Source organism: Aethalodelphis obliquidens, unplaced genomic scaffold (genome assembly GCF_003676395.1).
Source record: "Aethalodelphis obliquidens isolate GAN/ISIS:26980383/991018 unplaced genomic scaffold, ASM367639v1 scaffold107, whole genome shotgun sequence".
NCBI classification, from domain to species: domain Eukaryota; kingdom Metazoa; phylum Chordata; class Mammalia; order Artiodactyla; family Delphinidae; genus Aethalodelphis; species Aethalodelphis obliquidens.
This window is the reverse complement of record NW_020838051.1, coordinates 471,562-492,525: the sequence shown is the minus strand read 5'-3', so window position 1 is coordinate 492,525 and position 20,964 is coordinate 471,562. Positions and strand designations below refer to the sequence as shown.

At 38.0% G+C, this 20,964-nt stretch overlaps 1 pseudogene; it reads left to right on the top strand.

Annotated features, from left to right (window-relative positions):
• Positions 1-230: 230 nt before the first annotated feature.
• Positions 231-1,674, top strand: LOC113614854 (major facilitator superfamily domain-containing protein 1 pseudogene; annotated as a pseudogene).
• Positions 1,675-20,964: the final 19,290 nt, after the last annotated feature.

Sequence of the window (20,964 nt, the reverse complement as noted above, 5' to 3'; positions counted from 1 at the left end):
TAATATGTCTCAATGAGAATTTTCCACTTCATTGTGTTGTGTTTTAAGTGGTGTTTCATTTTAGATTGACTTCTTTTTGTTATCAAAGTTGTAACCTTCCTCTTCCAAGTTATCAGATGGTATATGCTTGGAGAATATAAAATGATAATTAAGAAACTGAGGAATTGAAATGGAGAATGGCATTTCTAAGAGCATATAAAAGTTTGCAGACTGTCGTCTCTCGGTCTCCTGTCGGCCCGATGGAGGAGGAGGAGGAGGAAGCGAGGGCGCCGCTGCCTGGCGGCGCCAACGAGGCCGGCAGAGGCGCCCCCGTTACACCCCCTGCCCCCGGGGCGCTGCCGGCCCTCTGCGACACCAGTCGCCTGGCGCACCGGCTCTTGGCACGGTTGCTGATATGCTTCCTTGGTTTCGGCGGCTATTTTTGCTATGATAATCCTGCTGCCCTTCAGACTCAGGTTAAACGGGATATGCAGGTGAGTACCACGAAATTCATGCTGCTGTATGCCTGGTATTCTTGGCCCAATGTAGTTTTGTGTTTCTTTGGTGGCTTTTTGGTAGACCGCGTATTTGGAATACGATGGGGCACCATTATTTTTAGTTGCTTTGTTTGCGTTGGACAGGTTGTTTTTGCTCTGGGTGGAATATTTCGTACTTTTTGGCTGATGGAATTTGGAAAGTTTGTGTTTGGGATTGGTGGGGAGTCCTTAGCAGTTGCCCAGAATACATATGCTGTGAGTTGGTTTAAAGGCAAAGAATTAAACTTGGTGTTTGGACTCCAGCTTAGCATGGCTAGAATTGGAAGTACAGTAAACATGAACCTCATGGGGTGGCTGTATTCTAAGGTTGAAGCTTCGTTGGGCTCTGCTGGTCACACAACCCTTGGGGTCACACTTACGATCGGGGGTATAACATGTCTTCTTTCACTAGTCTGTGCCTTGGCCCTTGCTTACTTGGATCAGAGAGCAGAACGAATCCTTCGTAAAGAGCAAGGAAAAACGGGTGAAGTTATCAAGTTAACTGATGTGAAGGACCTCTCCTTCCCCCTGTGGCTCATATTCATCATCTGTGTCGGCTGTTATGTTGCTGTGTTCCCGTTCATTGGACTTGGGAAAGTTTTCTTTACAGAGAAATTTGGATTTTCCTCCCAGGCAGCGAGTGCTGTTAACAGTATTGTATATGTAATATCAGCTCCCATGTCCCCAATATTTGGGCTTCTGGTGGATAAAACAGGAAAGAACATCATCTGGGTTCTGTGTGCAGTGGTGGGTTGCTGTGTGTCTCCTGGGACTCTCCTACTCATTGCTTGCCTGTGCATTGTGGCCAATGGTGGTGTTTGTAGTTCCCGAACATCAACTGGGAGCTGCATATGGCTTCATGCGGTCCATTCAGAATCTTGGGTTGGCAGTCATTTCCATCATTGCTGGCATGATATTGGATACTTGGGGAATATCTGTTTTTAGAAGTTTTCTTCATTGCCTGTGTTTCTTTCTCACTTTTATCTGTGGTCTTACTCCAGTTGGTGAATCGTGGCCAAGGTGGGAACCTAAATTATTCTGCAAGACAAAGGGAAGAAATAAAAAACTTTCTCATGCAGAGTGAGAAGTTTAAATGACTGTGTCATGAGAATGGGCTGCACACATCATTGGTTTGAAAACCTCCAATTTTTTTTTCCTTTAATTTAGACTTTAGTCGTTAGGAAAAATAATGGTCTGGAGAATTATTATATTTTGAATATATCTATTTTAAAGTATAACTGTGAGGACTATTTTAGCCTGTGTCTTTTGTATTGCTGAAGAATTCTGCTTTGGAATAGGCTCATCAATGATGAAGTTTAGAAAATTGCATCTGCTACATGCAGGTGATTTTGAGTAAGGACAGTAAATAATGGAAATCTTTAGATCTTGTATTGAGATAATTTTCACAAAGTGTATCTTAGGGATATGGCCTTTAATCTTAAAACAAACAAAAAAAGCTTTTGAGGGATTAGAAAGGATATTTTATATAGAATAAACAATAGCATTTTAATAGGCATTCCCTTTTGTAATAGGGAATATTTGAAAGATATTTTTATGAAGTCTCATTTCCACAAATAGCAGATTGTGTTCTGCTCTCTTTAGTTACCAGAGGTTGCTGAGCAGTGACCCTTTTGAGCTTCTTTATTTCTCTGTTAATGAGGACCCTAATCCCTTAGGGACATAATTTTGTGGTACAAACTTTCTGTACGGTTTTTCTTATAGTCCAATTAATTACTAAAAAACGTCCTGTAAATTATGATAATTGCGTATCTACAAGGTTAAATAAAAACACTTCAAGAGGAGAAAACAAAAAAGTTTGCAGAAATCTAGTCTGCCATCTCCATGCCCAAAAATTTAGTTCCTCTTTCCTGTTTCTTTTAGTAAAACACTGTAGTTTTATTTCCTTGTATATTCTGCCTGCCCCTAGGAATTAAGTTTTTAAAATATTCTATTTAAATTAATATTTGTGATTTTTGACAAATAAAAATTTCTCACAATTAAGACGTCTCCTTCTACATACAGATTCCCTAGACATTGCTACAGCCTGGAACCAGAAAGACGAGGTTGAGTCTCCACGGTTGTTTACAAATTGCATTACGGCATTGGCTTTTGGATGACTGGATGAATATATTTTTATTTTGGACTTGATTTATTTTTCAGTATGGAGACCTAGTCAAACATATGTTTCAGGGTCTTCATCGCCAGTATTGAGGCTTCCTATTGGGATGACACAACTTGGAGAAGTAGCATGCCCCAGAAATTGTACACTTACGATTCCTCTGGTGGCAGTATCAGCTTCCCACTTTATAGAGCCATTTAATTGATGTGTTTCATCCTCCTTTCCTCGCATTTCATCAGTTTGTATTTAGATGTATGTAAATGACACGTCATTTCTGAGCAGTTCTCAGGGAATTGAACATGGCTTTGCTCTTCAGATTCCTTAAGAGATTCCTTCTTTCCCTTCCATTCTTCTTTTCTTCCTTCCTCCGTCTCTCCCTCCCTCCTTTCCATCTTTACTTCCTTATTTTGTCCTTCCTTTGACAAAGATTTACTAAATGTCTACTATGGGCACTGAACTCAAAAGCAAAAAAAATATGCAAGCACAGGCTTGGGCTGAAGGCACTTAGAGTCTGACTGCTTTCTTCCACAGGTGCCTGAGGCTAACACAATAAAAGTCTCAGGAAATCCAACTGGATTTGTTTAGCAGATTCTGTACTTGGGGTTGAGATTTGGAAAATCTGGAGGACCATGTTCACAGTCCTTCATAGCTTTCCGAAGCATTTTTGGAAGGATACATTTATGTGCAATTGGTATGCTTCTCATAAATCACTCCTACCCGAACACCAGCTAGACAGCAGAACGAGTGAACTCTATTAGCTTGACTTGCATTTTTTTATTACACTCATTTTAAAAATGAGCAAAGTTTTGAGAATATTCTTCAATTCATATTTTCACAGCCAGAATCATCTTTGCCCTAGTCCTAATTAGTGTGTTTTCCTGCATTTTTGTCTCACAATTACACTGTGCCTCTTTTTCTCATCATTGTGTCTTGGCAAGGGACGAGTGGAAAAATGTGAAGATTAAACATTCTCTCTAGAAGAGTTTTATTTGTCTCTTCATAGTCTAAGATTTTGTTTATTAATGATTTAGAAGTACGTGAGTAAATCTGATGATGTTAATTCTGTGCTTATATGAAGATCTCCTAACATCAAAATAGATTTCTGTAGCTATGTCTCAGCTTTAGTGAGATGGAGTTCAGTGATGTTGCCAAAGAGCTGATTGATTAATTTGATAAAGTCTAATGGTTTTTGTCTTTGCAAAATTTAGGTTTGCCTGTCAGTTGTGCTTATTTTTCCCTCAGAAATTTGAAATGGCAGCTGAATGTTTTATCAGGTTTCTTAAGGGCTTTTTATTTCTGGGATAGCTGCTGGGCCATCTAACTAGAAAGAGAACTACCATTTGGCAAGATGGTCACTGCATGAGGTTAGGGAGTTTGAAAGTTCTATTCTCACTTTGCTCCAGGCAATTTTGCAATCGTAATAGATTTTTACCCTTTTAACATGCTGTTCATCTTCAAAAACCACACTGCTAATGTCTTAATAGCTTCGTTTGACCCAGGAAGGGATATTTTGTTGTTTGAGAATATAGTCATAGGGCAAGTGGTCTTTGCTGGGCCACAGGAGTGGATGAGCAGTAGGCTTGCCCACTGTCCCATTCATCTATAGTTTAGGAACCAGCCATCTTCTCCTGCCATGCTGTTTAGATTTGGATTCACTGGTTAGCCTGAAGCTCACAGAGCTACTCAGAAGTCAGTAGAAGGGGAATTTTCTTCTACTTTTCTTTTTAAAAAATCTGTACACTCTCTGGTCTTTCTCACATAACAGTATGGATGACAGTGAAAAGAATATCTATTTTACTTTATTTCTCTCGCACTGATCACTTTCAGATGTCAAAGTCTGTTTCATCTTGTTTTAACTTCAGGATTTTCCATTTTCTTCTGATTTTATCTTATTCTTATTTTTAAATAATAAATGTATATCCTGTCAGTGTTCTAAGGAATATTAAGATAGTTCCTTCACAAATCATAAGTATCCCAGTGAATTAAAATAGTCATTGTGACCAATAACCTAGATTACTTTTGCAAAGAAATTAGTAGCTATTAGAAAATTATAGTATTATATGATAAAATGGAAGTTATATTTAGAAATGTTTAGGCACCATTAGATTCCTCATCAATTTCAAGAATGAAAATATTTTCTGTACTACACAGAATATTATACGTCTCCCTTTTTAACAATAATCACTTTCTTTTTAAATTAATGGTGTAAAATTAAAAGTAAATGTAGAAAAGTAACAACAAAGTAAAACTCCCTTAAAACATGCAGAAGAGCAAAAACAAACCCTCATTGAGATAAATGTTCAAGCATGAAAATAATTGTTTAAAATAAAATGTTATCTGTGCCTCTTATGTTAATGATGTTAATTTTTTAATAAATTATACATGGTCAAAATTAGAGCAGTACAAAAAAGAAATGAACTCATCCAGAATACAAAGAAGAAATAAAAATTTTCTTAATAAATGGAATGAAACTATAGTATAATTAATTTTTTCATTCCAAATATCTTATTAATAGATATAGAGAGAAGGATATCTGGAAGAATAGCGAAAATTCTTACAAAAATAGGATTATACTGTGCATGCAAATTTCAAATAAAATCATTAAATTTTATTTGAATTCAACAGGCGGAATAAGAGAGGTGCAGGTGTTTGCTAAACTTCATTCCTCAGAGGTAATGACTTCCCCCCACCAGCTTTATTTAGATATAATTGACATATAACATTGTATAAGTTTAGGATGTACAACATGTTGATTTGATGCACTTATGTATTGCAAAATGATTACCATGATAGGTTATCTAACACCTGCATGATGTCACAGAATTACCGTTTATTTTTTAAGGTTAGAACATTTAAGATTTATGAGATTAGCAACTTTCAAGTACATACTACAGTATTATTAACTATAATCACCCTGTTGTAATATTAGATCCCGAGAACTTATTCATCTTATAACTGGAAGTTTGTACCCCTTTGACCAACATCTCTTCATTTCCCCCACCCCACCCCTGGTAATCACCAATCTACTCTCTGTTTCTATGAGTTCGGCTTCCTTAGATTCCACATATAAGTGATATCATACGGTATTTGTCTTTCTCTGTCTGACTTATTTCACTTAGCATAATGCCCTAAAGGTCCATCCATGTTGTCCCAAACCAGAGGTAATGACTCTTGACTGTTTTTAATACTTCGGGATATTGCCTACTAACTCTAAAGGATGCATTTGCTTATCTCTTTGCTTTGGGGTTTATCATCATTAGGCAATATGCACTGGCTCCAAGTTATGAAAGAGGATTAGCTTTCTTATGCCATATATCACTCTCCTATGTTTGGGTTTGTTAAAAATCAATTTTTTGATTACTGATATTATACTTTTACTAATCTCCATAAGCATATGTCTCCTTCTTCATCAACTTGAGAAAGTAGCTCTTGACTTCCCACCACGTAAAACAAGGAACTTAGACCCTCTGTTTCCCTCCAGCTCTACTTCCCTCTTTCACCTCTCACTTTCTGTCAGTCATAATATCACTTTTATATTGTCAAGGTATATAATATGTACCTTCTGGTTAAGTGCTTCATGCTATGGGTTGATTCTGATTAAAAAAAAATTTCAAAACTCATAAAATACATTAACAGAATCAAGGAGTATGGCTTCCGAGGTAGCTCTGGTCATGGCCATTCCAGTGAGGAGGGAGGATGAACGAATAGAGCAAACTTATATCTTCTTTGGTACAAGTTCCTATGACTTCTGTCCATATTTCACTGGGAAGAATTTAGTGGCATGGTCATACCTAACTGCAACAAGGGTTGGGATGACTGATGATCTGAAATATCTGGTTTGTATCTCATTTTTGCCTGAGCACACGTATATGTGTAGGATCAATGCCCAGAGGTGGATATGTTCAGTAAAGCGGCCTATGTATTTCTCAATTAGATAGGTATTGCCGAATTGCCCTGCCCAGTTGAAATTCTTACTCACGGTGTGTGAGAATGCCCATTTTACTATATCTTCAAAACAGAGAGGCTTACAAAATTTTGGATTTTTGCCATTTGAAAGATGAAAAATGGTATTTCAGTGTCATTTAAATTTGTATTTCTTCTATTTTGAGTGACGTTCAGCATACTTTATGTATTGAATATCCATTTGAATTTCTTTTTCTCTGAACTGCTTGTTCACATCTTCTGCCTACCTTTTTCTTTAATATAAATTTATTTTATTTATTTTTGGCTGCATTGGGTCTTTATTGCTGTGCACGGGCTTTCTCTAGTTGCGGCGAGTGGGGGGCTACTCTTTGTTGTGGTGCACGGGCTTCTCATTGGGGTGGCTTCTCGTTGCATGCAGAGCATGGGCTCTAGGCACGTGGGCTTCAGCAGTTGTGGCACACAGGCTCAGTAGTTGTGGCTCGTGGGCTCTAGAGCACAGGCTCAGTAGTTGTGGCTCATGGGCTTATTTGCTCCGCGGCATGTGGGATCTTCCAGGACCAGGGATCAAACCCATGTCCCCTGCATTGGCAGGCAGATTCTTAACCACTGCACCACCAGGGAAGCCCCCGCCTACCTTTCTTAATAGGCAACTGGTATTTTTGCTTAGTTGTAGGACCAATGAGTATTATGGAGCGTTTGTCAGCAGTGAACAAGAAACTAACATACTTATTGACTTAAATGAAGGCCAACCCATTTGAAGCAAGCCATTTTGTTTTTAAAGATAGAATTTTCCCTGGCATATTTGGACTTTTAAATTTTATTTTCAATGAGGCACAAATCTGGGGAGCAGGGGGTCCACATTTCTACACAGAACTTGCCCAAGGTAGGAGCTAGCTTTGCCTTTAATTCTGTTTCACCTTAAATTTTGTTTCACAAATGAAACACCTTTGATGCTCCGCCTCAATGTTTGGAATGAAGACAAGAAAAACTAAAATACATTGAAAAAAGTTTCCCATTTTCTATTAAGGAGAATCTAGAGCTGGTATGGGAACAAAAGGAAATGACTTTAAATACCAGCAAACTGATACTTTCCCCAAATTTAGAAAATAATATCCATTAGGGTCCAACAGAAGTCAGAACTAATGTGTAATCATTAGTGGAAAAGAATTGGTAAATTGCAGTCTGTTGAAAGCTCCAAAATTTGTAACTTTAGACAGGACAATTTTTAAGTCATTTATTATACAATTATAAATCAATGTTATCTGGAAAACCCCTAAAATTTATAAAGATTATTTTAATGACATAAAATGAATTGAGGGGAAAGAAGTGATATTAAAGAGCAAAGTTATTTAAAAATTGACACGTCTACAAAACTCATTCCTGTATCTTCAATCTGTTTCATTATCTTAACTCAGTGTAGTATAGTATTCAGTTTTATTAGGTAAATTATTTCTTTATGCTGTATATTTTACAAATGAATAGGCAATTTCCTTTCATTGGCAACTATTATATCCTGCATCAGTGATGTACGATTTTTGAGGACTATATGCACTAATAATAGTGTGAAGAAAACTGGTGAGTGGACTTCTAAACACTATCTAGATTTCTAGGTAGATTGCTACTATCTATTGACAGAATGGAGACACTGGTACCAGTAAGTGCTTCCAGTTAATATAAAATAGTGATAAGATCATAGAAATAAAGAAATATTATTGATATAAATAGTAAGTACAATTAATATTGTACAAATGAAATTGTTTTGTGATCAAATGACAGCACTAAATGGTTAAGTCAGAAATTAGCAGATGTGGAAGAATGCAGACATTGAACTTAATTTAAAAGTAATGGTTATGGGAGTTACAAGCATTATTAAAATTTTGGGAGGAGAAGGTCAAGATGGCAGACTAGGAGGAGGCGTAATTCGTGTCTCCACACAACTAGGGCACCTATCAGGCACCGGTGGGGGACCACAGACACCTAAGGGGATAGGAGGAACCCCCAGTGACCAGGTAGGATGTGGGGCATGGGGAGGAGTGAGGGGGGAGGAGAAGCGGAAGCAGGATGGGACTGGCGCCCCTGAGGGGAGGCTGGGGGAGGGGAAGGGATCCCATGACCGAAGGGGGAAACTGGGGGGCCACTGGGAGGGCAGAGGATCGAAAGGGAGAGTGGCCAGGTTTCCCCTGCCCTCTTGGGCCAACTGCCTGCAAACTCCAGTGCTGCACGCCTCAGGCCAAACAACCAGTAAGACAGGAATACACCACCACCCATCAAAAAAAAAAAAAAAGAAATGACAAAAAAAATTACTTACAGACGAAGGAGCAAGGTAAAAACCTACAAGACCAAATAAATGAAGACAAAATAGGCAACCTACCTGAAAAAGAATTCAGAGTAATGACAGTAAACATGATCCAAAATCTCAGAAACAGAATGGAAAAAATACAAGAAACAATTAACAAGGATCTAGAAGAACTAAAGAGCAAACAAACAGTGATGACCAACACAATAACTGAAATTAAAAATACTCTAGAAGGAATCAATAGCAGAATAACTGAGGCAGAAGAACGGATCAGTGACCTGGAAGATAAAATAGTGGAAATATCTGCCACAGAGCAGAATAAAGAAAAAAGAATGAAAAGAACTGAGGACAGTCTCAGAGACCTCTGGGACAACATTAAATGCACCAACATTCGAATTATAGGGGTCCCAGAAGAAGAAGAGAAAAACAAACGGTCTGAGAAAAATTTGAACAGATTAGAGTCAAAAACTTCCCTAACATGGAAAAGGAAATAGCTAATCAAGTCCAAGAAGTGCAGACAGTCCCATACAGCATAAACCCAAGAAGAAACATGCCGAGACACATAGTAATCAAACTACCAAAAATTAAATACAAAAAACATATTAAAAGCAGCTAGGGAAAAGCAACAAATAACATACAAGGGAATCCCCATAAGGTTAACAGCTGATCTTTCAGCAGAAACTCTGCAAGCCAGAAGGGAGTGGGAGGACATATTTAAAATGATGAAAGGGGGCTTCCGTGGTGGCGCAGTGGTCAAGAATCCGCCTGCCAATGCAGGGGACATGGGTTCGAGCCCTGGTCCGGGGAGGTCCCACATTCCGTGGAGCAACTAAGCCCGTGTGCCACAACTACTGAGCCTGTGCTCTAGAGCCCATGAGCCACAACTACCGAGCCCTCGTGCCACAGCTATTGAAGCTGGCACGCCGCAACTACTGAAGCCCATGCGCCTAGAGCCTATGCTCTGCAACAGGAGAAGCCACCACAATGAGAAGCCCGTGTACCGCAATGAAGAGTAGCCCCTGCTCACCACAACTAGAGTAAGCCAGTGCCCAGCAATGAAGACTCAACACAGCCAAAAATAAAAAATAAATTGAAAAAAAATGATGAAAGGGAAAAAGCTACAGCCAAGATTACTCTACCCAGCAGGGATCTCATTCAGATTCAATGGAGAAATTAAAAACTTTACAGACAAGCAAAAGTTAAGAGAATTCAGCACCACCAAACCAGCTTTCCAACAAATGCTAAAGGAACTTCTCTAAGCAGGAAACACAAGAGAAGAAAACAACCCACAAAACCAAACCCAGATCAATTAAGAAAATAGTAACAGGAACATATATATCAATAATCACCTTGAATGTAAATGGATTAAATGCTCCAACCAAAAGACAAAGACTGGCTGAATGGATACAAAAACAAGACCCCTATATATGCTGTCTACAGGAAACCCACTTCAGACCTAGGGACACATACAGACTGAAAGTGAGGGGATGGAAAAAGATATTCCATGCAAGTGGAAATCAAAAGAAAGCTGGAGTAGCAATTCTCATATCAGACAAAATAGACTTTAAAACAAAGACTATTACAAGAGACAAGGAAAGACACTACATAATGATCAAGGGATCAATCCAAGAAGAAGATAGAACAATCGTAAATATTTATGCACCCAACATAGGAGCACCTCGATACATAAAGCAAATGCTAACAGCCATAAAAGGAGAAATCGACAGTAAACAATAATAGTGGGGGACTTTAACACCCCACTTACACCAATAGATCATCCAGACAAAAAATAACTAAGGAAACACAAGCTTTAAATGACACAATAGACCAGATAGACTTAATTGATAATTTTAGGACATTCCACGTGAAAGCGGAAGAATACACTTTCTTCTTAAGTGCACATGGAATGTTTTCCAGAATAGATCACATCTTGGGTTACAAATCAAGCCTTGGAAAATTTAAGAACATTGAAATCATATCAAGCGTCTTTTCCGACCACAACACTATGAGATGAGAAACCAGTTACAGGGAAAAAAAAACAGTACATGGAGACTAAACGGTGCATGGAGACTAAACAGTGCATGGAGACTAAATGGTGCGCTGCTGAATAATCAAGAGATCACTGAAGAAATCAAAGAGGAAATAAAAAAATACCTAGAAATAAATGACAATGAAAACACGACGACCCAAAACCTCTATGGGATGCAGCAAACAGTTCTAAGAGGGAAGTTTATAGCAATACAACCCTATCTCAAGAAACAAGAAACATCTCAAATAAACAAACTAACCTTACACCTAAAGCAATTAGAGAAAGAAGAACAAAAAAACCCCAAAGTTAGCAGAAGGAAAGAAATCATAAAGATCAGATCAGAAATAAATGAAAAAGAAATGAAGGAAACAGTAGCAAAGGTCAATAAAACTAAAAGCTGGTTCTTTGAGAAGTTGAACAAAATTGATAAACCATTAGCCAGACTCATCAAGAAAAAAAGGGAGAAGACTCAGATCAACAGAATTAGAAATGAAAAATGAGAAGTAACAACTGACACTGCAGAAATACAAAGGATCATGAGAAATTACTACAAGCAACTATATGCCAATGAAATGGACAGCCTGGAAGAAATGGACAAATTCTCAGAAATGCACAACCTTCCAAGACTGAACCTGGAAGAAATAGAAAATATAAACAAACCAATCACAAGCACTGAAATTGAGACTGTGATTAAAACTCTTCCAACAAACAAAAGCTCAGGACCAGATGGCTTCACAGATGAATTCTATCAAACATTTAGAGAAGAGCTAACACATATCCTTCTCAAACTCTTCCAAAATATAGCAGAGGGAGGAACACTCCCAAACTCATTCTACGAGGCCACCATCACCCTGATACCAAAACCAGACAAAGATGTCACAAAAAAGGAAAACTGTAGGGCAGTATCACTGATGAACATAGATGCAAAAATCCTCAACAAAATACTAGCAAACAGAATCCAACAGCACACTGGAAGGATCATACACCATGATCAAGTGGGTTTTTTCCCAGGAATGCAAGGATTCTTCAATAGACGCAAATCAATCAATCTGATAAACCATATTAACAAATTAGAGGAGGAAAACCATATATTCATCTCAATAGATGCCAAAAAAGCTTTTGACAAAATTCAACACCCATTTATGACAAAATCCCTCCAGAAAGTAGGCATAGAGGGAATTTACCTCAACATAATAAAGGCCATATATGACAAGCCCACAGCCAACATTGTTCTCAATGGTGAAAAACTGAAACCATTTCCACTAAGATCAGGAACAAGATAAGGTTGTCTACTCTCACTACTGTTATTCAACATAGTATTGGAAGTTTTAGCCACAGCAGTCAGAGAAGAAAAAGAAATAAAAGGAATCCAGATTAGAAAAGAAGAAGTAAAGCTGTCACTGTTTGCAGATGACATGATACTATACATAGAGAATCTTAAAGATGCTACCAGAAAACTACTAGAGCTAATCAATGAATTTGGTAAAGTAGCAGGATACAAAATTAATGCACAGAAATCTCTGGCATTCCTATACACTAATGATGAAAAATCTGAAAGTGAAGTTAAGAAAAGACTCCCATTCACCATTGCAACAAAAAGAATAAAATATCTAGGAATAAACCTACCTAAGGAGACAAAAGACCTGTATGCAGAAAATTATAAGACACTGATGAAAGAAATTAAAGATGATACAAATAGATGGAAAGATATACCATGTTCTTGGATTGCAAGAATCAACATTGTGGAAATGACTCTACTACCCAAAGCAATCTACAGATTCAGTGCAATCCCTATCAAAGTACCAATGGCATTTTTCAAAGAACTAGAACAAAAAATTTCACAATTTGTATGGAAACACAAAAGACCCCGAATAGCCAAAGCAATCTTGAGAAAGAAGAAGGGAGCTGGAGGAATCAGTCTCCCTGACTTCAGACTATACTACAAAGCTACAGTAATCAAGACAGTATGGTACTGGCACAAAAACAGAAATATAGATCAGTGGAACAGGACAGAAAGCCCACAGTTAAACCCACGCACATATGGACATCTTATTTTTGATAAAGGAGGCAAGAATATACAATGGAGAAAAGACAGCCTCTTCAATAAGTGGTGCTAGGAAAGCTGGACAGCTACATGTACAAGAATGAAATTAGAACACTCTCTAACACCATACACAAAAATAGACTCAAAATGGCTTAAAGACCTAAGTGTAAGGCCAGATACTATTAAACTCTTAAAGGAAAACATAGGCAGAACACTCTATGACATACATCACAGCAAGTTCCTTTTTGACCCACCTCCTAGAGAAATGGAAATAAAAACAAAAATAAACAAATGGGACCTAATGAAACTTCAAAGCTTTTGCACAGCAAAGGAAACCCTATACAAGATGAAAAGACAACCCTCCGAATGGGAGAAAGTATTTGCAAATGAAGCAACTGACAAAGGATTAATCTCCAAAATTTACAAGCAGCTCATGCAGCTCAATATCAAAAAAACAAACAATCCAGTCCTAAAATGGGCAGAAGACCTAAATAGACATTTCTCCAAAGAAGATATACAAATTGCCAAGAAACATTTGAAAGGATGCTCAACATCACTAATCATTAGAGAAACGCAAATCATAACTACAGTGAGGTATCACCTCACACCAGTCAGCATGGCCATCATCAAAAATCTAGAAACAATAAATGCTGGAGAGGGTGTGGAGAAAAGGGAACCCTCTTGCACTGTTGGTGGGAATGTGAATTGGTACAGCCACTATGGAGAACAGTATGGAGGTTCCTTAAAAAAACTAAAAATCGAACTACCATACGACCCAGCAGTCCCACTATTGGGCATATCCCTGGAGACAACCATAATTCAAAAAGAGTCATGGGGCTTCCCTGGTGGTGCAGTGGTTGAGAGTCCGCCTGCCGATGCAGAGGACATGGGTTCGTGCCCTAGTCCGGGAAGATCCGACATGCCATGGAGCGGCTGGGCCCGTGAGCCATGGCTGCTGGGCCTGCACGTCCGGAGTCTGTGCTCCACGATGGGATAGGCTGTGACAGTGAGACGCCCGCATACCGCAAAAAGAAAAAAAAAAAAAAAAAAACAACAGAGTCATGTTCCACTATGTTCATTGCAGCTCTATTTACAATAGCCAGGACATGGAGGCAACCTAAGTGTCCATCAACAGATGAATGGATAAAGAAGATGTGGCACATATATACAATGGAATATTACTCAGCCATAAAAAGAAGTGAAATTGAGTTATTTGTAGTGAGGTGGATGGACCTAGAGTCTGTTCTACAGAGTGAAGTAAGTCATAAAGAGAAAAGCAAATACCGTATGCTAACACACATATATGGAATGTAAAAAAATAAAAGGTTCTGAAGAACCTAGGGGCTGGACAGGAATAAAGATGCAGACATAGAGAACAGACTTGAGGACATGGGGAGGTGGAAGGGTAAGCTGGGATGAAGTGAGAGAGTGGCAATGACATATATACACTACCAAATGTAAAATGGATGGCTAGTGGGAAGCAGCCACATAGCACAGGGAGATCAGCTCGGTGCTGTGTGACCACCTAGAGGGATGGGATAGGGAGGGTGGAAGGCAGACTCTAGAGGGAGGTGATATGGGGATATATGTATACATATAGCTGATTCACTTTGTTGTACAGTAGAAACTAACACAACATTGTAAAGCATTTATACTCCAATAAAGATGTGGAAAAATAATTTTGGGCCTGAGAATTGCTAGGTTTTTAAAGAAGTAAGATTTAATATTTTACTGTAGAATTTCTTTCTTGGGTTTTACAATTTTTTTCTGGTGTATTAATTCAACATGATGAAATTCAAGGGAGATATTTAATATTGTGAAATTAGTCCGAAAGATGACTATATTATTGGAAATTTATTTCATCATTCAATGTATTCACATCCTATTTACTTTGACAAAACTCTTTCCCATTGCTTACGAACCAGGACAATTGGTGTGGATTTTATTTGCTCTTACATCCTTAAGGAAAATGAATTGGCCGTTGATTTCAGGTTCTGTTTCTTTAAGTGATAAGGTCAGCAGTAAAAAGACTACAGAGTATACAAATCTCAAATGTAATATCTCAGGCTACAGACATTATGGGTCTTTTATGTGTATTTGAGAGTCAAAACTGACGTGGAAGAAAAACAAGCAGAGCTCTGTACCATATGCAGTAACTTAGCACCACATAGATAGAATATGAAATTCTTTACCAATGTGTTCTTAAGTCCCTGTTACATTTTATTAAAACCACTTTCATATAGACGCTGTAAAAAGTCACAAAAATTTGATGAAGAGATGGATTTCAAATATGTCCTAACTGCCATGCACCTACTGTATGGTTTCTGATCCTGTGATCGCATTCCATTCTGTAGTTTATATTTCCAAGAAGAATATCAAATTCCCAACACCTGCTTTACTCCCCTGCTCTCTGGTTTGTTCCCTCCTCTATTCTTGAATTAAAAATGAAGCCACTGCCATTTAAGAAAGCACACTGCTGACTTGGAAAAGGAATTTTATGGCTTCTGACGGTGTTGTGTTTGAACATCTCCCATGGCTTGTTTCACATTCTGCCATATGGTTTAGTTATTCGTAATTTTCTCATCCTCATTACTAAATTGTAAATTCATTTAAGGAAGATACTGTGCTTTAAATCATTTTTTTATCACCTGCCAAAAATGGCACACTGGTTTGCCTATAATAGATGCTTAAGTAGGATTTTCTTGACTTGTTTTGCTGTAGATACATTCAGCTGGCTGATGGTATTGTGGAGCCATTTCCTTGCTGGATCATACTTTTTGTTAGAATTCTAATCATCAGTACACTTGCCATGGTGTGGGGCACCAACCGCAGGAGATCATTATTATCTGTGAAAGAGACCTGCACAATTTTATTTGTGTTTTATACTTTCTCTTCCTTCCCTGTCTTACTCTGAGATGTTAAGGAGTGAAATATGCAAAAACTGAAAACAATGTGGGTTTTGCATACATTTGTAATAAGAACAGGTGACAGAGTTTTTATATCCACAGATTGGATAATTAATTTCAAAGTTAAACAGAGTCTACTGATTCCTTCCTCCCTCCCTTCGTCCTTCCTTCCTCCTTCCTTCCCTTCCTTCCTTCCTTCCCTCCCTCCCTTTCTTTTTTTCTTTCTTTCTTCACCTTAAAATAGAACCTGAAGGGAAAGGCAGATAAACTAATAAGCAAATAAACTAATACAAATCATTTATTTGAAAATTGAGAGATTTTCTGTGAAGGTCATCAGTAGGAAGATGTGATGTGTACCGAGTTGGGAGGTAACTGTTTCTGAACATGATTACAGAATTCCTGACTTAGAAGATCTTCAAACCAAGACTGGAAGGATGAAAAGAGGCTGAAGGAGGACTGTGCAGGCAGGATCATCTAGGTGAAGGGAAGAGCATGTGCAAAACGTATAGGAAGAATCAATTTTGAAACTGAAAGGAGATCAAATATTTCTCTTTAGGTTTTTAAAAAATTTTTAAGATTTATTTTTGGCTGCGTTGTGTCTTTGTTGCTGCGCACAGGCTTTCTCTAGTTGTGGCGAGCGGGGGCTACTCTTTGTTGCGGTGCACTGGCCTCACTGCAGTGGCTTCTCTTGCTGCGGAGCATGGGCTCAAGGTGCGTGGACTTCAGTAGTTGTGTCACACGGGCTTCAGTAGTTGTGGCTCGCGGGCTCTAGAGCACAGGCTCAGTAGTTGTGGCGCACAGGCTTAGTTGCTCTGCTGCGTGTGGGATCTTCCCGGACCAGGGCTCGAACCCATGTCCCCTGTATTGGCAGGCGGATTCTTAACCACTGCGCCTCTGTGGAAGTCCCTCTCTTTAGGTTTTATTTGCATATATTCAGTAGCTTAATGAGACTTCTTCTTGGTTCAAAAGGAAGGTGAACTACAATTTACTGACTGTCTACTATAGGCCAGGCTCTTTTCTTGATGTTTTACGTTTCTAAATGAATGTCTTATGAACCCCTCATATTCCGGAAGCCTATCAACAACTCACCATCTTCCCATTTCTATATGCTTCTTTTGAAATTTCTTATATTGGTGAGGAACAACTACCATCCATTCAGTTGTCCAAGTCCCAATCCTAAATCTCCTTCTAGATCTCCTCATCTTCCATACCCAATTTTTCTGCCTAGTTATTCACTCTGCTCCATAATAAATTCTTGATGTATTTGTCTCCATCCCTTCTGCCACTGCTCTCACCGCATCCTACCCACAGTATTGAATGTCCTGTTCACTGTGCTCTCCTCCTTAATTTTACCCTTCTCCAATCCATCCTCTAACATCTCTTGAGAATGATCTTTTGAGAACAAATATGACGTCAGCTCTTTGCTCAAAATATGTCATTGGCTTCTCATCATCTTTAGGGAAAAAAACCAAACAAACAACAATTCCTTGGCATGACATACCAGTCTCTTCATCCTCTGGCCCTTGCCTACCTGATCAACCAAATTTTCTATAACTGCTCTTTAATATCCTCTTACAAACCTCTTGCCCAAGAGCACTCTTACACCTTCCTGTCATTTACACCATTGTTCTTTTTGCCTAGAATGTGATCCTTAAGTTAGTATCTCTAATAAATGCCTATTTGAATCCTTAAAGTCTCAGCCCAAGCCCAAGGTTATCTTCCTTGTGAGGAGTTCCTTGATTCTTCTAGGCATTTCTGGACTTCTTCCCCCTGTCTTCCCACTACACATTATAATGACACTGATTACCATATTCTATTATAATGATTTATACGTCTGTATCCCTACCACCCGATAGTCCCCTTGAGTGCAGGCTTTGCCCTTTTATCTGCATCTTCACAGCCCTTGTGTCATCCATGAAGTACAGTAAATGCCCTATAATTATTCGTTGAAGAACAGTTTGATCTTCTGACCTGATGAAATACCTCTCAGTCTTCTCAGCAGCTCCTCTCTAATGATAATCTGAGGCTTAGATGTCTTAAATTATTAGTAAGTAGTAGAGTTATCATTTGGTATCAGGATTGTTTAATGGCAGAGTAATTGCTTCCTCCTTATAGGGGACTGTTCCTGTATTGGTTGACTACACTTTAACTTAACTAACAGATCCCTGGAGACATTCTTTAGTTTAGCTTCAGGAGTTCCTGAACTTTGCTTGATCAAATCTGTCAGGCAAATCAGGATGGAAGCATATGGAATCAGTAGGCAAGTTCCCTCTCACATCTTCAATCCTTACCACATAATCTTATTAGTTCTGCTCAATTCTAAGAATATGTCACTCCTCCTGAATCCTAGGAGGCCTCTGGGGGTGGGGAGGAAAACATCTTTTTAACTAGCTGTCTCCCGTGCTCTTGCCCTTATTTATGAACAAGCAGAACTATGGTGAGGTGAATTTATGAACAAGCAGAACTATGGTGAGCAGAACTACAAAGGTGACTTTAAATAATTGTTAAAAATGTTATGGTGATATTTGCACCAAGCAATTTACAACATAGTGCTTTCCCACCATTATATTTCAGTATTTCTAGGGTTATCACCTTAGTAGAAACATAATCACTTTGTGAGATGCAATTTGAGGAATTTCTTAACACAAGTAATAATACATCTATCTCGACTGAAGGAAGTACTGAGGTCTTTCACTGGTCTTCAACCAGTGTCATTAAAGAATGTGCGGTCTTGTCAAATATCAACCAGCTAAGAAAGTTCTTACTTTAAATATTGAGAGGCGAGAATTAACTGATGATGTCATAAATCAACTGTACCTTCTAATAAAAAAACAAGATTCAAAAGTCCTCTATTCTCTGAGAATTGAGAGCCTATCAATGAGACAGCTCTAATACCGCAAGCAGAAGGACCACTGAAAGAACTTATATGGCTATTAGCTATGAAAAAGGCCAACTATCCAAAATCTGTCTAGTAAAGCTGCTACATGGGAGGTATTAACATTCACTGATTCCCTGTGCTTCTCTAAACTCCCAGAGGGAATTGTGTGTGTATGTGTGTGTTCACAGCTTTCTTGCTGATATGCTGCAGCTGTATCTGTCCTTCATCCCATTACCATAGAGCATCCCTCAGAGTAAAGTTGTGAAGTTGTCTGAAATATAAGAAGCAAATAAAAATGACTGGTATTAAGTACAAAAGAGGCAAATAGAATTTAAGTAAAAAAATCTGGTTGTGCCAAAATGTGAAAGATGCCAGTAAAACACACACGTGCATGTGTGCACACGCATGTGTGTGCACACGCACACACATTTGAGGGAGCATAGCAAGTCGTGGAAGACTTGCAGGGAAATGGACTTAATTTAATTCACTTTACTAGAACCACTAAAATAGTATGGATTTCTAGCAATCTTAAATTCTTTCCCACATCCTGGCCTGAAACTTATTTTGTGACCCCTGTCAGAAAAATATCCCTTACTTCTGTCTATCACAATACCTACAGACTTAATAGATAGGATATATTTTAGAAATGGAACTTCCAGATAACATTTACTTCAAAAATAGTATTTTTAGAGTTTAAAAAAAGTTTGTATACATGATCAAATTATAATTGATCTAGACATTAATCAACCTACACTATGTATGATTCAAGAAGTAACAGAAGAATTAGCTATGGTCTTAGAGTCCCTATGGGAAAAAGACTCCATGAAGACATCTAACTTTATTCCTAGCAAGTCCATAAGCAGTATCAGCTGAGGGATGCTTCAATCTCTATTTCAATAGTTTAAACATAATTCCTACATTAATATTTCGCTAGACTTGAAGCATCATGTTACTGGTTTAATTCAACAAATATTCATTGAACAATTACAGTGTTTATCTGTAAAGTGTGACTCTTCAGTGTTCTCTAACTCATTACTATTAGCTAAAATAGTGGTTCTCAACATTAGAATCTCTTAGCTTTTTAAAAATCCCAATGCCCAGTCCATACACCAGCTGAATGTAAGAAGAACTCCTGGGGCTGGAACCCAGGCATCAGTGGTTCCATAAGGTCCTCAGGTGATTCCAATGTGCATCCATGTATTGAAAACCACTTCTCTTTCCTTTATAATTTCTGCATATGGTAATCTGACACCTCACTTTGGAATTTCACATTTATTGGGCATTGGTGGCTTGGTTTAAACTTCAATTTTAACATGTTGCTATATAAGGGATCTAAATTAGGTTTTATTTTTCTTCTCTAGTCTTGTCTCTGAGATAAGGATAATAAAACACAGGGGAGAAAACCTTATTCCCAATGTTTACAGGCTGAATCTAAAATATGTACTAGATTGAGTTTAACCGTTATTCATTTGAAGTCTGAACTTTCTGCCACAGATTCTGAAAAAACAATATGAAGAATGAAAATAGTGTTAGAGGCAAAATTGGAATGAGAACCCATAGCTTATACAGTTTGACATTATATTGTACAAAAATAAACTAATACATTTATTTACTTCATCCATTTATCAATGTACGATAGAGGGATGAGTCAGAAAAAAAACTATGAAAAAAAAGGAAGTGGAAATATAGCTAGACTTAGTGGAATTGGAATAGGAAGATTAAAAACCTCAGAAAGAAGTGTTTACACTCAAAGTGCACTGCTTTCCTCATCAATTTATGATCACGTGTTCCTAGCTTGTACTTAATGTAAAGAATGGGTGTAAATTCATGTCATAACTGTTAAGTTTTCAGAACTTAGAAAATAGAATGATCTAGGGTTACCTGCTACTCTGATGGAGCATTGGTTTCTTTCATCAATGAATCTAGCTTTGCTAGTGTCCTCTCTAAAAGCTTAAACCTTGGAATATCTAAGTCAATTTTAGGGTGAATCCTACCTAAAATAGTTTAAGTTATAGAAAGTGGTTTGTTTATAGAAAGGGTATATATCTTCATGGTGAAATGTCTGAGGAGGATAATTTATTTCCCTTATGTCTATGAGTAATTTATTATTATTCAAGATAACTCATATAAAAGATAAGATTGAATTCCTTATTGTGTTCAGTTGGTCTGATTGAGCCCCTGCATGAGGAAAAATAAAATGTGAGTCAGAATCTGGGCTAGGAACCTTAGAATTTTTTTTTTTTTTGATGTTTA